This window comes from Engystomops pustulosus, chromosome 1 (assembly GCF_040894005.1).
Source record: "Engystomops pustulosus chromosome 1, aEngPut4.maternal, whole genome shotgun sequence".
NCBI lineage: Eukaryota > Metazoa > Chordata > Amphibia > Anura > Leptodactylidae > Engystomops > Engystomops pustulosus.
Genome location: NC_092411.1, coordinates 232,468,350 through 232,483,121, shown reverse-complemented (window position 1 = coordinate 232,483,121; position 14,772 = coordinate 232,468,350).

Sequence of the window (14,772 nt, the reverse complement as noted above, 5' to 3'; positions counted from 1 at the left end):
GTCGTCTGTAAGTTGAGTGTTCCTAAGTCGGGGACAGCCTGTGTACATTAATTTCCAAGGTTTTGTGCTAGTATTTTAGGGGACAAGCTTCATTTATGAAAGTAAAACAACAAAAATATTCAGTGCTAGACAAACAAAGTGTAGTTGTAGATAGTAAGACTTTGTATGATACTAAACATCAGTCTTGGGGTATCTTGTTTCCCCCTTCCTTTTGGTGTATCTCTGCTTACATCCTTTCCCCCTGTAGTCTGTCCTCTTGTTCTTAGTTTCATACAACTTGTTGGTCCTCTTGTGACCTGATCACTTGTTTCAACCCAGCCACAGGATGAATTCTAGTGTTCTACCAGTTATGGTGCCCTTACAATGAGTACACCCATCTCCCTCATTGTGCCTTTTCAACTCCATATCATATTCTTCCCCCACTGCTCCTCCTGATATTGCTGCTCCCCTAACCTCCTCATACTTTTGTTCCCCAGCTCCACCTCATATTGTTGCCCCCACACCTCCTCCCCATATTTTGACCACCTCACCTAACACACACATTGTGCCCCAACCTTTCCAACAGATTATGGTCACGTCACCTCTCCCTCACATTATACCTCCAACTCCCCCTCAAATTGTACCACCCAAAGCTCACCCTAATTTGGTTGCCAAATCAGCTCCTCCTTTAAAGGAAATCAACCATGCAAAAAACATTACAAAAATCTACAACGGTGCCTGTTTGTATGTTTTTTTTAATATTTTGTGTGTGGTTAATTTCCTTTAAAGTGCAACACCACCATTTTTATTTCAAAAATAGCTCATTGGATGAAAAACAACTTTGCATATTATCTTGATTACCCATGTGCAACAGTTTCTTTACTATCCTTCTCAGTCTAGCCTACTCTTGCCCTAGCTTGTCTCCTGGCTCCGATGATTTTCTTTTGATCCATAGAGTTGCAAACAAGATATGGAATGAAAGAGGGGATGGGCTGCTGATCCCTGCTCACAAAAGAGGAAGGAGGCGGAGGTCATGTGCTCTCTGTGTGTAGCAAAGAAAGGTGTAGACCTGAGTATGTTCAGTGCTGTGGATGCAGACGTCTCCTACACAGAATAGATACAAGATCTCTCCTCTTTCCTGTCAGTCCCTCCATACCAGTCTTTAATTATACAGAAATTTCTCTGTCTGTCTCTGTACCTCTTGCTGTACCCTCTTTCCCACCTTCTACACACTTTATGCACAGTGCTGCAAAGCTATTAACCCTAAACACTTCATGAAACTGTTTAACTGCTGTTTGCTACAATTTGGAATATGCTCCATGCTTCTCCATGTGGTGAAAGCTGCCACGGTAGTTAGTAACCACATACAGTGCATATTGAAAGTATTCAGACCATTCTAAATTTTTCACTCTTCATATCCTTCTCATTAATGTACACTCTGCACCCCATATTGACAGAAAAAAACTGAAATGTAGATATTTTAGCTACGGTAATTTATTAAAAAAGAAAATAAAAAGTCTCTCCAGAGAAGTTCAACTGGATTTTGGTCAGAGCTCTCACTGGGCCAGTCAAGAATGGTCAAGAATGCAGCATGTCATATTGTCATATTTCTCAAATTGACCCCTTTCCTGCAGCATTCCCCCACTAATCCTCTATTCCAATTTTTTTTTTTTTAAAAAGGCCCTCACTACTCCCCATTCCTCCACAGCAATCCTCCTGTTTTGGTCGCCAGATTCAGAGCCATGCGCAGATGCGAAAGAGGAAGGAAGTCTCAGGTAGCGGCCCAGCAGTTGAGGGAAGCTCAGCTAGAGGACACTGCCCTTTTTGGCATATTTTTTTTTTAAATCACTGCTTATTGAGAATTACACAGTTTCTACTTTTCCATTGATGTGGCTTTTATTTTTTTAATGGAACATATTTCATTAGGTGACAATGTTGCTCTTGGCATCTACAGGGTTAAGCATCTGTTATTGTCCTATTCTTGTCCAGTAAACTATTTACTGTACACAGCATAATCCATTGGGAATATTGCTTTCGTTCACAAAAAGGGAGAATGAACACAGAGGGCAATGTACTGATCATGACTATAATCCCAGATTTAGCAACAGCAAATTACAATTGTTTTTGATGTGTAAATTCCAAAAAGCAACATTTTCACTGTTAATGAGCCAGAATAAGCCAGTTCACATGTCAGAGCTATTGTATGATGAATAAAAAATAACTTTTAAAGCCTACGTTTGCCTCAGAAGAATATTTTCAATTTACTTTATATGTTTAGTTTAAAAATCATTCAAAACTTATACCAACAGAACTTAAAGGGAACCTATCATCAGAAATTGGCCTAATAAACTATTACCAGTATGTTGTCAAAAAACTGAACAGCTTGTCGATCATGTTTCGCTCATGGTCCAGCATGGTGACATCATCAGAATATTAACTTTTAAATCAGTAGTTAACTAGTTGTATAAAGTAATGGAGGTGGAGATATTAACACTGAAGTCACGAGATATGAATCTTTTAACATTATAAACTTAATGTCAATGTTATCTGTATGAATAGTAAAACTTATAGCAGCTCAAACTTTTCCTACAGATTGTGAATACATTCAGAAAGTTTGACCACTAAAAGCGCTTATGCTGCACACCAGGAGAAAGAACCTTTAGATGTAATGAGGAAAGATGATGTCCTGCTGATTTTCTTAAGCTAGAAGCATATATTATAAGGCCTCCAGGGATTCTACATTTCATGGCTTTGTTGTTTGATCGTTACACGGTTTCAAAATTTGTTAAGTCTATGAATGGGACAAATGGGACATAAAGCAAAATGGAATGTAAAAACTTGCAGAAACAATACCACATGCCTTAAAAAGACATCACGGATACATACAATATGTTTTTCAGTTCCTTTCTAATTTCTTTTAAAGGTGAACCTTTCTTTGTGATTAAAGGGAACCTGTCATCAGAAAGGTCAGTTTTCAATGATGACAGATTCCAATAGCCTATTGTATGTTCATTTCAAAAATTGCCTTTGTCAAAATCCAGAATAATTTTGGTGCTTTTTAATCTTATATGTTATACTAGCTGTAGCTACTCGGGATATTAAATTACTATAATAGCTATAATAAAATAGAATGGGTTAACAAACAAGCAATATTTTAGGTCTATCTCTCTCTTTATATATCTATCTATATGTCTATCTATCTCTGTCTCTATCTCTGTCTCTCTCTATCTCTCCCTGTCCCTCGGTTTCTCTCTTTGTGTCTCTTTCCCTCTTTCTCTGTCTTTCTTTGTCTCTCTCCTTCTGTCCCTCTCTCTCTGTCTCTCCCCCTCTCTGTCTCTCTTCTATCCTCTGTCTGGCTCTCTCTGTCTCTCTTTCTATCTGTCTCTCTCTGCCTAATTCTTTCTGTCTGTCTCTCCATCTGTCTCTCTCTATATCTCTCTGTCTCTCTCTTTTTCACTTTATCTTACCTCACACATAAGTTTTCTTGAGCTCATTGTCCATAGTAACCAGTCAAAGCTCAGAGCTCATATTAATGACCTGGTTACAAACTGTTACAGCAGCTAGCAGACAATGGTTCATGTATATGGTGGTTAATATGTACTACAGTTGGTTAATAAGTACTACAGTTGACCCCATGTGTGAGACACGGTTGGAAGCCTTCCCGACGCACGGCGAACTCTGACCCTGGATACGTGGCATACCTTTCCATCCAGTGGCACTAGCTGCAGAGGAAAGAAGACAGGAAGAGGCAGGTGAGTATATATATATTTTTCTTATGCAATAGATATATAATATATCTATACTATATACTATTTAAACACAGATGGGTACCCCTTACTTGAAGGGGAGATGGACATAAACAAAATTCGAAGTATTCATAAAATTAAAAAACTTTATTGATGCAAAAAGGACAAAGACTGTGAATATGAATATAAAAAACCACGGGCCATTGAAAATGGCTCCGGTATAACAGTGTGGTAATGTACAATGCAAAGTTGTAGTAAGTACATAGAAAAGCAGTGGTGTGGCACAGATACAAGAGCGGGTAAACAAGGCAGGGGAGACAGATTGTATTTAAACAATTGAATGGATATAGAGCTAAACGCAAAGGTGTTGCTTTTGTGCTAACTCCACAGGATGGTTCACTGTGAGAGATCCAGGACAAATCCTTAAAAAATCAGTAAAGGAATTAGTGCTGGTATATGTGTATATGCAAGCTCTTACCAGTAAAGAATGGTGCCAAACTCCGCTGCCGAGTTTAAACCGCGTCCCCGGGGACGCGGTTTAAACTCGGCAGCGGAGTTTGGCACCATTCTTTACTGGTAAGAGCTTGCATATACACATATACCAGCACTAATTCCTTTACTGATTTTTTAAGGATTTGTCCTGGATCTCTCACAGTGAACCATCCTGTGGAGTTAGCACAAAAGCAACACCTTTGCGTTTAGCTCTATATCCATTCAATTGTTTAAATACAATCTGTCTCCCCTGCCTTGTTTACCCGCTCTTGTATCTGTGCCACACCACTGCTTTTCTATGTACTTACTACAACTTTGCATTGTACATTACCACACTGTTATACCGGAGCCATTTTCAATGGCCCGTGGTTTTTTATATTCATATTCACAGTCTTTGTCCTTTTTGCATCAATAAAGTTTTTTAATTTTATGAATACTTCGAATTTTGTTTATGTCCATCTCCCCTTCAAGTAAGGGGTACCCATCTGTGTTTATCTAGTTCTGGACTATAACAATCTATGTGCGTTACGAGAGTGGCCCACGCCATAAGGAAACCCCTGAGGCATCATTTACTAATACGCTGTAACACAAATCAGTGGGCCCCTGTCTTCTTCTGTATCCATATTGTTTCCTATATACTATTTAGTATATAGTATATAATTTAATTGAGGGTGCAGTTTATATATTTAATGAAGGGCCCAGTATATTAAATTAATTGGGGGTGCAGTGTATATAATTAATGAGGGGCCCCAGTATATAAAATTATTTAGGGGTGCAGTAGATATAATTAATGAGGGAGCCCAGTATATAAAATTCATGGGGTGTAGTATGTAAGGTTATAGGGGCCCAGTACTGAAAATTCATGGGGAGGCCCATTATAAAAAAAAATGCATTGGGGAGCGGGCAGTATGTATATTAATGAAGGAAGCAGTTTATTTAATTAATGAGAGAGCCCATTATAAAAAATGCATTGGGGAGGGGGCAGTATGTAATTCATGAAGGTGAAGTTTATATAAATAATGAGAGCCCATTATATAAAATTGTTTGGACGATCAATATGTAAATTCAAGGTGGTCTATTAAATGAAATTCATGGAGGGCAAAAAATAAGAAAAATAATTAGAAGGGGCAATAAATAGGTAAATTAATTTATTAAATTAATGAGGTAATAGCAGTGGTCATGGTGAGGAGCTATTATGTGGTAACAGCAATGATCATGGTGTGGTGTAATGTGGTAACAGAAATGATCATGGTGTGGTGGTATTATGTGGTAATAGCAGTGGTCATGGTGTGGTGGTATTATGTGGTAACAGCAATGATCATGGTGTGGTGGTATCATGTGGGCCTTGTGTAATATTTTCATTGGTAATATTGGGCTTATAAAAATGTATTTTGTTCAATTACAGTATGAAGGTGATATTTGATCACTGTAAGGAGGTAATATTTAGCTTTAGTAAAGTTGTACTTGAATGCTGTGTATGATTCAGAGGGCAAGTCTTGTGGCTTTTGTACCTAATCTTCTTTGCTCATAGCCACACAACAAAATGCCCAAAGCTTCAGCTAAATGTGAATGTGTTGTTGGTAAAGAATTGAAATATTTGCCAAGTTTAAATTTTGCCCTTTTCTAAAACCAACCCTGTTAGGAAGTGCAAGTTGAAAATTTTGATTGAAAACCTAATCTATAATGTTCCCTAAGTCACAGGGAGTGACTTCGCAAAATTTGGTCATTGTAAACACAACGATGTACACACACACATTGGGGCACATTTACTTACCCGGTCCTGTCGTGATCCAGCAGCGCGTTCTCCGTCGAGGATTCGGGTCTTCCGGCAATTCACTAAGGTAGTGCGCCCGATGTCCACTAGGTGTCACTGCTGCGCTGAAGTCCACCGGAGTATGCTGGAGTTCACCATCCAATCCTGGGTAAGCGCCCGTCAAGCGACACATTTTTTTTTAAATTCCGCGGTTTTTCCGAATCCGTCGGGATTTCCGACGGCCACACCCCCGATTTCCGTTGCGTGCATGCCGGCGCCAATGCGCCACATTCCGATCACGTGCGCCAAAAACTCGGGGCAATTCGGCGGAAATCGGTAATTTTTGGGAAACCTGACGAAACATAGCGATTCGGGCCCTTAGTAAATGACCCCCATTCACTCAGCTTTATATATTACATGAATTGCCAGAAGTATGTGGTGAGTCCTGGATTGAGGGAGGATTTCAACTTCATGAGCCATTTTTTCTGTAATTTCTCCCCCTTTTCTCCTCAATGCTGGCCCTCATAGGGTATGCTTTTAACATGTCACTACAGAGTTTGTTTGACAGCTTACTCCTTAGTAACAAGCTGAAGTAAGCCACGCATGCGCAATGAAATGTAAAGACCCCATGCGTGATCGTATAGTGTGCATGAAATCTGCCCACCTTGTGTGGTTGTGCAGTCAGGCACAACCCTGTCAGAATCGCCTCTGGAATGCTGCCTCGTCCTAGCCGGTGAATTTATTTCCCATTGTAGAGAATGTAGAAGGATGGAAGCAACGGAAGCAGTGGTGTAATCCCTTAGTTTTGATCATGGTCCAGCGAGTAGTCACTCAATCCGCGACACTTCGCCAAGTACTACTGTTTGTACCATCTCAGCCACCGTAGTTTCTTCATGTCACGTGGGACTCATACACTCCCGTTTTATAATGCGTTTCAGCAACGATGCATTCCATCTGTGTTCTCGTTTACGTGCCATCTCCATTGTGAAAACATCATAGCAAAGGTACATTTAAACATTTAGGCCCTTTCCACACTTGCGTTGCAGATCACGTCAGTGTTTGATCTGGGTGCGATCAGGGTTTGGTCAGTGAAAAACGCACATTTTGCATCAGAGTGCAATCAGTTTTCAGCCCGAGTTTGTTCAGTGTCCCAGTTTTTCACACGCATTTTTGATGCAATTTCAATGCAATTTCAATGTGTTTTTCACCTGAAATGGACTGAAATGGACTCAGGACTGAGAGCCTCAGAGTGCAATGCGTTTTTGATGCATCTCCATAGACTTGTATGGTGCGTTTTTCACGCGCATGACTTGCAAAAGTAGAGCATGTCGAGATTTAAACGCGCATTAAAAAAAACGTGCGTGTGCGTGAAAAAAAATGCAAATCTAAAAAGACCCATTGGTTACAACGGGTCAGAGTGCAATGCAAGTTCTGCGCGTCAAAAGTATGCGCAGAAAACGCGCGTGAAAAACGCAAATGTGAAAGGGGCCTTATTAGTCCACTATACATATCTGTAATATGTCTGTGCTACTACATCTATTAAATAATCTAGGAACTGATCTTATGAGGTGTCCCATAGGTATTTTAAATATTTTAATATGATTTATGTATATATATTTTTAATATACATTTTTATATGTATTTTATATGTATGTATTATTACATGAGGTCTATGGCGATTAAATAACTAATTGAATGCCAAATTCTTTAGCTGTTCTTATCAATCAAGTTATTGATGTAATTTCCGGATATTAACTACAAGATAATGCCAATTCTTATTCTGTGTATGAACCTGACGAAGAGCCTAGTAATGGGCGCGAAACCCGTTGTTCTATTTTACTTTTTTAAATCTTTTTACCTTTTGTTATAACATTAAAAGTGATCATTTTTGAGCTATATAGCCTTCGACCTTAGGTTTATGCCATGGTAAGTCCTTTCGATTCTTCCTGGGCATCCACATATTGCAGCAAACACTTACTGTTAACACACGCGGGTGTTAACCGGTCCATCGCCGCTGGCAAAGCTGCTGTCATCTTCAATCGGTTGTCATGACAGCCTCCGGTCATTTGCTCATTGTAATGAATGAGGAGGAAAATACCCATATATTGCCATACAGGCGGTCCCCTACTTAAGGACACCTGACTTACAGACAACCCATAGTTACAGACAGACCCCTCTGACCTCTGGTGAAGCTTTCTGAAAGCTTTACTATTGTCCCAGACTGCAACAATTAGCTGTAAAGTGTCTTTAATGAAGCTTTATTGATAATCCTTGGTCCCATTACAGCAAAAAATGTTTAAACTCCAATTGTCACTGGGGCCAAAAAATTTTTTTTCTGGATCTACAATTATAAAATATACAGTTTCGACTTACATACAAATTCAACTTAAGAACAAACCTCCGGACCCTATCTTGTACGTAACCCGGGGACTGCCTGTACTATAGTATGGCAGTAAACAGGTAGGATCAATCAGACAACCTAAGGTTAAAGTACGCTACAGGGTCTGAAAAATAGTCCAAAAATTTTTTCAAAAATAATATTTAAAAAACCTAAAAATTCAAATCACCCCCCTTTCTCTAATTTTGAGAATGACACAAATATTACAGTTTCACATTATCTGTTGCCCTCTGGTTTTTATGTGTGTTTGTCAGATGTTTTTATCACATACAGAAATACAAGTGCAATCATATTATGAGTAGCAAAAGCTTTTATTGACAGTTAGAATGAGTAAATGCAGCAAGTCAATATTTGCAGTGTTGGCCCTTCTTCTTCAGGACCTCTGCAATTCTACCTGGCAGCTCTCAATCAACTCCTGGACCAAATCCTGACTGATAGCAGTCCTTTCTTGCACAATCAATGCTTCCATTCCCACAAGTTCTCAATGGGATTAAGCTCTGGGGAGTTTCCAGGCCATGGACACAAAATCTTTATGTTTTGTTCCCAGAGCCATTTAGTTGTCACCTTTGCTTTATGGCAAGGTGCTCCATCATGCTGGAAAAGGCATTGTTGATCACCAAACTGCTCTTGGGCGGTTGGGAGAAGTTTCTCTTGGAGGACATTCGAGTGCTATTCTTTATTCATGGATGGGTTTTTAGGCAAGAATGTGAGAGAGCCGATTCCCTTGGCTGAGAAGCAACCCCCCACATGAATGGTTGCAGGATGCTTTACAGTTGGCATGAGACAAGACTGGTGGTATCACTCACCTTGTCTTCTCCGAACAAGCTGTTTTCCAGATGTTCCAAACAATCGAAAAGGGGATTCATCATTGACTTTACCCCAGTCTTCAGCAGTCCACTTTTGCAGAATATCAGTCTGTCCCTGATGTCTTCTCTTGAGGGAAGTGGCTTCTTTGCTGCCCTCCTTGACACCAGGCCTTGCTCCAAGAGATGCAGATGCACTCACACCTGCCTGCTGCCATTCCTGAGCAAGCTGGTAGCCCAATCCCGAAGCTGAAACACTTTTAAGAGAGGGTCATGGCACTTGCTGGTCCTTCTTGGGTGCCCTGGAGCCTTTTTGGCAACAATGGAACCTCTCTCCTTGAATTCCTTGATGATGCGATAGATTGTTGACTGAGGTGCAATCTTTCTAGCTGCGATATTCTTCGCTGTTAGGCTAGTTTTGTGCAGTGCAATGATGACTGCACGTGTTTCTTTAGAAATAACCATAGTGAACAGAAGAGAAACAATGATGCCAAGCACCAGCCTCTTTATAAAGTGTCTAGTGGTGTGATTCTTAATCATGACAGATTGATCTCCAGCCCTGTCCTCATCAACACCCACGCCTGTGTTAATGGAGCAATCACTGAAACGATGTTAGCTGCTCCTTTTAAGGCAGGCCTGCAATGAAGTTGAAATGTGTTTTTGGAGAAAAAGATCATTTTCCAGGCAAGTATTGACCTTGCATTTAATTGCTGTTAAGCCGATCACTCTTTATAACATTATGGAGTATATGCAAATTGCAATTATAAAACCTGATGTAGTAGACTTTGTAAAAATTAACATTTTTATCATTCTCAAAACTTTTGGCCATGACTGTAAATATAAATAAACTGAAAAAACCAAACAAGTTAGGCATCACAGCATCCCAATATGCCTGATCTATCAAAAATAATAAAGTTTTTTCACAGCGTTTAACGCCTTAACGGAAAATAGCAACTAAAGTCGAACTCAATAAAAGTAAACTCAATAAAAAATGATCAAAAGGCTGTACAGTCATATAAATGGAAACATTGAAAACACCATCAAAAATTGCAAAAAATTACACCGCACACAACTCTGTACACTGAAGTATGAAGGTTATTAGCGCCAGAAAATGGCAAAATAAACAAAATTTATTTGCTTGGAAGGTTTTAAATTTTGTAAGTGTATGAAAACATTATAAAACCTATACAAATTTAGTATACCCATGATCTCCTACCCAAAGAATATTGTAGACATGTCATGTGTCACAGTGAAACCCGTTAAATTCAAGCCCAAAACGTTGCAAATGCGTTTTTTACCAATTTCACTGAATTTGGAATTTTTTTCCTGCTTCCCAGTACACGACATGAAATATTAGAAAAATAATGTCTCTATGAAGTGCAATTTGTTATGCAGAAAACAAGCCCTCACACAACTCTCTAAAGGGAAAAATAAAAAAGTTATACATTTTTGAAGGTGGGGAGTAAAAAATGGAAATGCAAAAAAACAAAAAGGGCCTTGGCGTTAAGGAACAGGATTAAATAAAGACCATAATGTAAATCACTTCTTTCTATGAGAAAGGAAAAGCATAGATAAATCATTATTTCTATATGATAATATGCTGGTCTGTGGGCTTAGGGCTGTTTAACACTTAGAGAAGATAGTGTACTCATACACCTTCAATAATTGTTGGGCAGAAACTATAGATGGGCGATTTTTAAAAAAGTTCGATTTGCCAAGTTCGGCGATTTCCCAACAAAATCCATGTCCTGCTACTGCTGGTGAGGGCTACCCTCCTCATTAGGCGGGTGAAGGAAGTTGCTCATGACTTAAGTTACTGCTGATGGAGCTGCTACTACTCCTACCCCCCACCCCATGTCCCGACAACAGCCGTGGCCGAAGTATGTGAGCGATGACTGCCAGGAATCCCATGGTCAGACCTGACAGAAGATAGACAATGGCGCACATAGGCAGACGTCAACTGTCTGCACAGTATTTCTCTATAGTATGCCAGTTGTTCCTCCCTCTCAGCAGCTGGAAAAAGGGAACCCATTTTGGACTGGTAGCGAGGGTCCAAGTGGGTGGAGAGCCAAAAGTCATCCCCATGCCGGATGTTGACTATTCGTCTGTCACTAGTTAGGCAAAGAAGGCCATGAGATGTAGTCCCCTCTTCTCCAGTGCCCTGACCAGACAGATTTTGCAGCAACTATTCCAGGACATGAAGCAGTGGAAAGACATTATTCATCCTGTAGTCCTGACGACTGACAAATAACGTGGCCTCTTCAAAGGGCCTGAGCAAATGGCAGGTGTCACGCATGAGCTGCCAGTGGCTCACATCAAAGTTACTCCTGACGGCTTGCATCATCAAAAAATCATTAATGGCTTTTCCCTGTTCATACAGGGAAATGGGTGGAAACATCGCATATCAGCCTTTGTTGGGGAGGACATTCTGCCGCTGCAACTTGAGGAGGGTGTGCTTGGCTTTGTAAGAATGGATGAAGTGCATGCACAGTTTCCTGGCCATTTTTAGAATGTCTTGCAGATGGGTGGAAGACTTCAGGAACCTTTTGACAACCCGATTAAACATGTGCGCCTTGCATGACACGGAGCAGGTCCTCCCCTGTGTTACTTCGTTCGCCCAGGCAAACCAGGTGTAGAACTGCGTGACAGAGCAGCACTTCGACGTGGAGGCTGAGGTGGTGGAGAAAGAAGGGGAAGAGGCGGTCTTTGGCGCAGGAGCAGAAGTTTGACAACGTCGGGAAGAAAGCAGCGTCTCCTGTTCAAGTTGTTGGTGTGGCTGGGTGGAAAGCACATCATTCACCCAGTGGGCCGTAAAGGACATGTACTGGCCCTGGCAGTAAATACAGTTCCACACGTCCGCACTGCCATGCACCTTGGAAGAAACTGATAAGCTCAAGGACTGGCCCACCTTCTGTTCTACATATTTGTGAAGGGTTGGTACTGCCTTTTTGGAAAAAGAAATTTTGGCTTGGAACTGTCCACCTCGGTTTGCAACAAGCCATTAGTTCTCTGAGGGGTGCAACTCCACGACTTGGAAAGGGAGGAACTGCAGTACCAACAACTTGGCCAGGAGCACGGTTAGTTGTCATTTTTTCATCGCCTCATTCAATGACTGCTGGCGCCATGCAGGAGGAACACTGCTGCCACCCTGCTGACCCACGGCCACAGTAGCGCCTGGATGCCTGCTTCACTGCCTGATGCGCAAGCTGACACCCTCTTCTACCGACAATGATGATGAAGCCCTTGCTTCACCCAGCTCTCAAATGAGATCGGCTACATCACCATCGATTTGTGTTTCCCTGTCACAGCTATTCTCCTCAATGGTCTTAGTATGCACAACCTGACTACTTGCAAGTGCAACATAACCTCCTGTGCCACTCTCCACATCTCTACTTTCCCGCCTACTGCACGAAGCAGCGGATGTCTGCCACACCTCTACACTGCCAAGCAGCTGCTGACTGTCCTCAAAGAGTTTGTCCTCACTGTATAGTGGCGCTGAGCCCAGGCCACCTAGTAGATGGACAAAGTAGAGGACAGAGTCTGTTTGAGGACAGGTGAGGGCCGCTGACCTGCTCGTGGGTCATGCCAACTAAGGGTTGTATCTGACGAACCCACAGACCTAGTCATCCAATCGAGAATCTTTGGGTTGTTCATCACTAGATGCCACTAGATGACACCGACAGTTCTGGCCTCACAGAGTCCCCCTGCTGCGACGTCCCCTTACTGTGCTGTGACCTCTGCCTGCTTCACCTGCTCCTTTCTGTCTGACATATTGGTTAATCAACTATGTTGATTTGACACAGATTTCTTTGCATCAACTTTAGCAACAAAAAATAATTTAAATTTGGGGAATACAGATCCCCAAAAACTGACACCCTGGACTTTGAGAAAAAAAATCACTCCAGCAACTATGTGGATTTGACACTGATTTCTTCATATCAACTTTAGCAACAAAATAGAATTAAAATTTGGGGAATACAGAACCCCAAAAACTGACACCCTGGACTTGGAGCAAGTAAACTCTGGATTTGTGCAGAACCAAAGTTTTCCGGAAATTCTAAACGAATTCCACTTCATTGTAATTGATTCGCCCATCTCTAGCAGAAACTCTTCCACACACATTCATGCTAAGTTCAAAGTAGGAAGAACTTGCAGCCCTGGACTAAAAGTTAATTGTTAAGTCATGGTGCTCCTATCAAATACAAGGGTAGGATTAAACAGCTCTTCAGGGCTGACATATACCCTTTAAAACATTGATGGGGGTCAAGTTGATGTGACCTAAGATAATTAAGAGTATAAAATGGCTGCAGTGCTAACAAAGCAAAGTGTCCTTTTGTATCATGTTGGCTATTCTACATTTTTTTGGTGGTAGCATTATTAGTCAGTGACTATAATGGGATGATGATGAGCTCTAGTGATTGTTGTATTGATCACTAGAGGTTACAGCAACCAAGAATCGACCTGCCAACTAATCAGACGTTAATAGCATACCCTAGTAGATACAGTATACAGCAACTAACCCATTATTGACTGCAACTGTCATAACACTCTGAATAGGTGCCTGTCCCCATGGGGCTCACAATCTAAACAACCTAATAGTATGTTTTTTTTGGAATGTGGGAGGAAACTGGAGTGCCCGGAGGAAACCCATGCAAATACTGAGAGAACATACAAACTTTTTGCAGATATGGGATTCGAACCCAGGACCCCAGCACTACAAGGCAGAAGTGCTACTCATTCAGTCACTGTGCCGCCCTAGGAAGTTTCATCACACAGACTCCTTCTGGCCCATGAGAATAATTTTGAAAGTTCACTTTACAAGGAAAAAGGAATCTATTAGGTTTATCATGATGGATTTTGATGGTAGATTTCTTTTAATGTTTATGTGACAGATTCCATTTAGAAATAACACAGTGCAAATATGCCAGCTACAAGTGTCAACAATCAGAAGTGCAGGAGGCTTAAACTGCCAAGGCTGCCATTATCATCTATTAATCCAGTGATATTTCATGCTGCTATCATCCACTTTTAATAGAGGAAAACTTAAGGCAAGTGGAATTCAGAGTAAATTGTCTTTAATGGAACTGTATGTTATTATATCAAGGAATGCTAAATATGATAGGAAGGAAGCCTGGGATAGCTAATAGAGATGGCCTTAGTAAAGATACCGTATACAATGGGATAGTTGCTGCTATGACCCATGGGGTCTAGTTAGTTCATAACTACTAGGGATGCCAACGGGATACACAGGATAAAAATGAGAGCTATAATTATGACCTTATCCCAGGGAATCTTCAGACATGAAAATATTTTATTCAGATGTGTTTTAGAAGTGAACTGCTCCCTTCCTCAGGTCCATCTATAAGCACATTGGGACACATTGGGGCAGATTTACTTATCCGGTCCATTCGCGATCCAGCGGCGCGTTCTCTGCGGTGGATTCGGGTCTGGACGGGATTCACTAAGGCAGTTCCTCCGACATCTATCAGGTGTCGCTGCTGCGCTGAAGTGCATCAGAACGCACTGGAGTTCACCGAGCCATACTGGATGAAGGTAAGCGCGTGTCGAGCGGCACTTTTTTTTTTTTATATAAATGCGGTG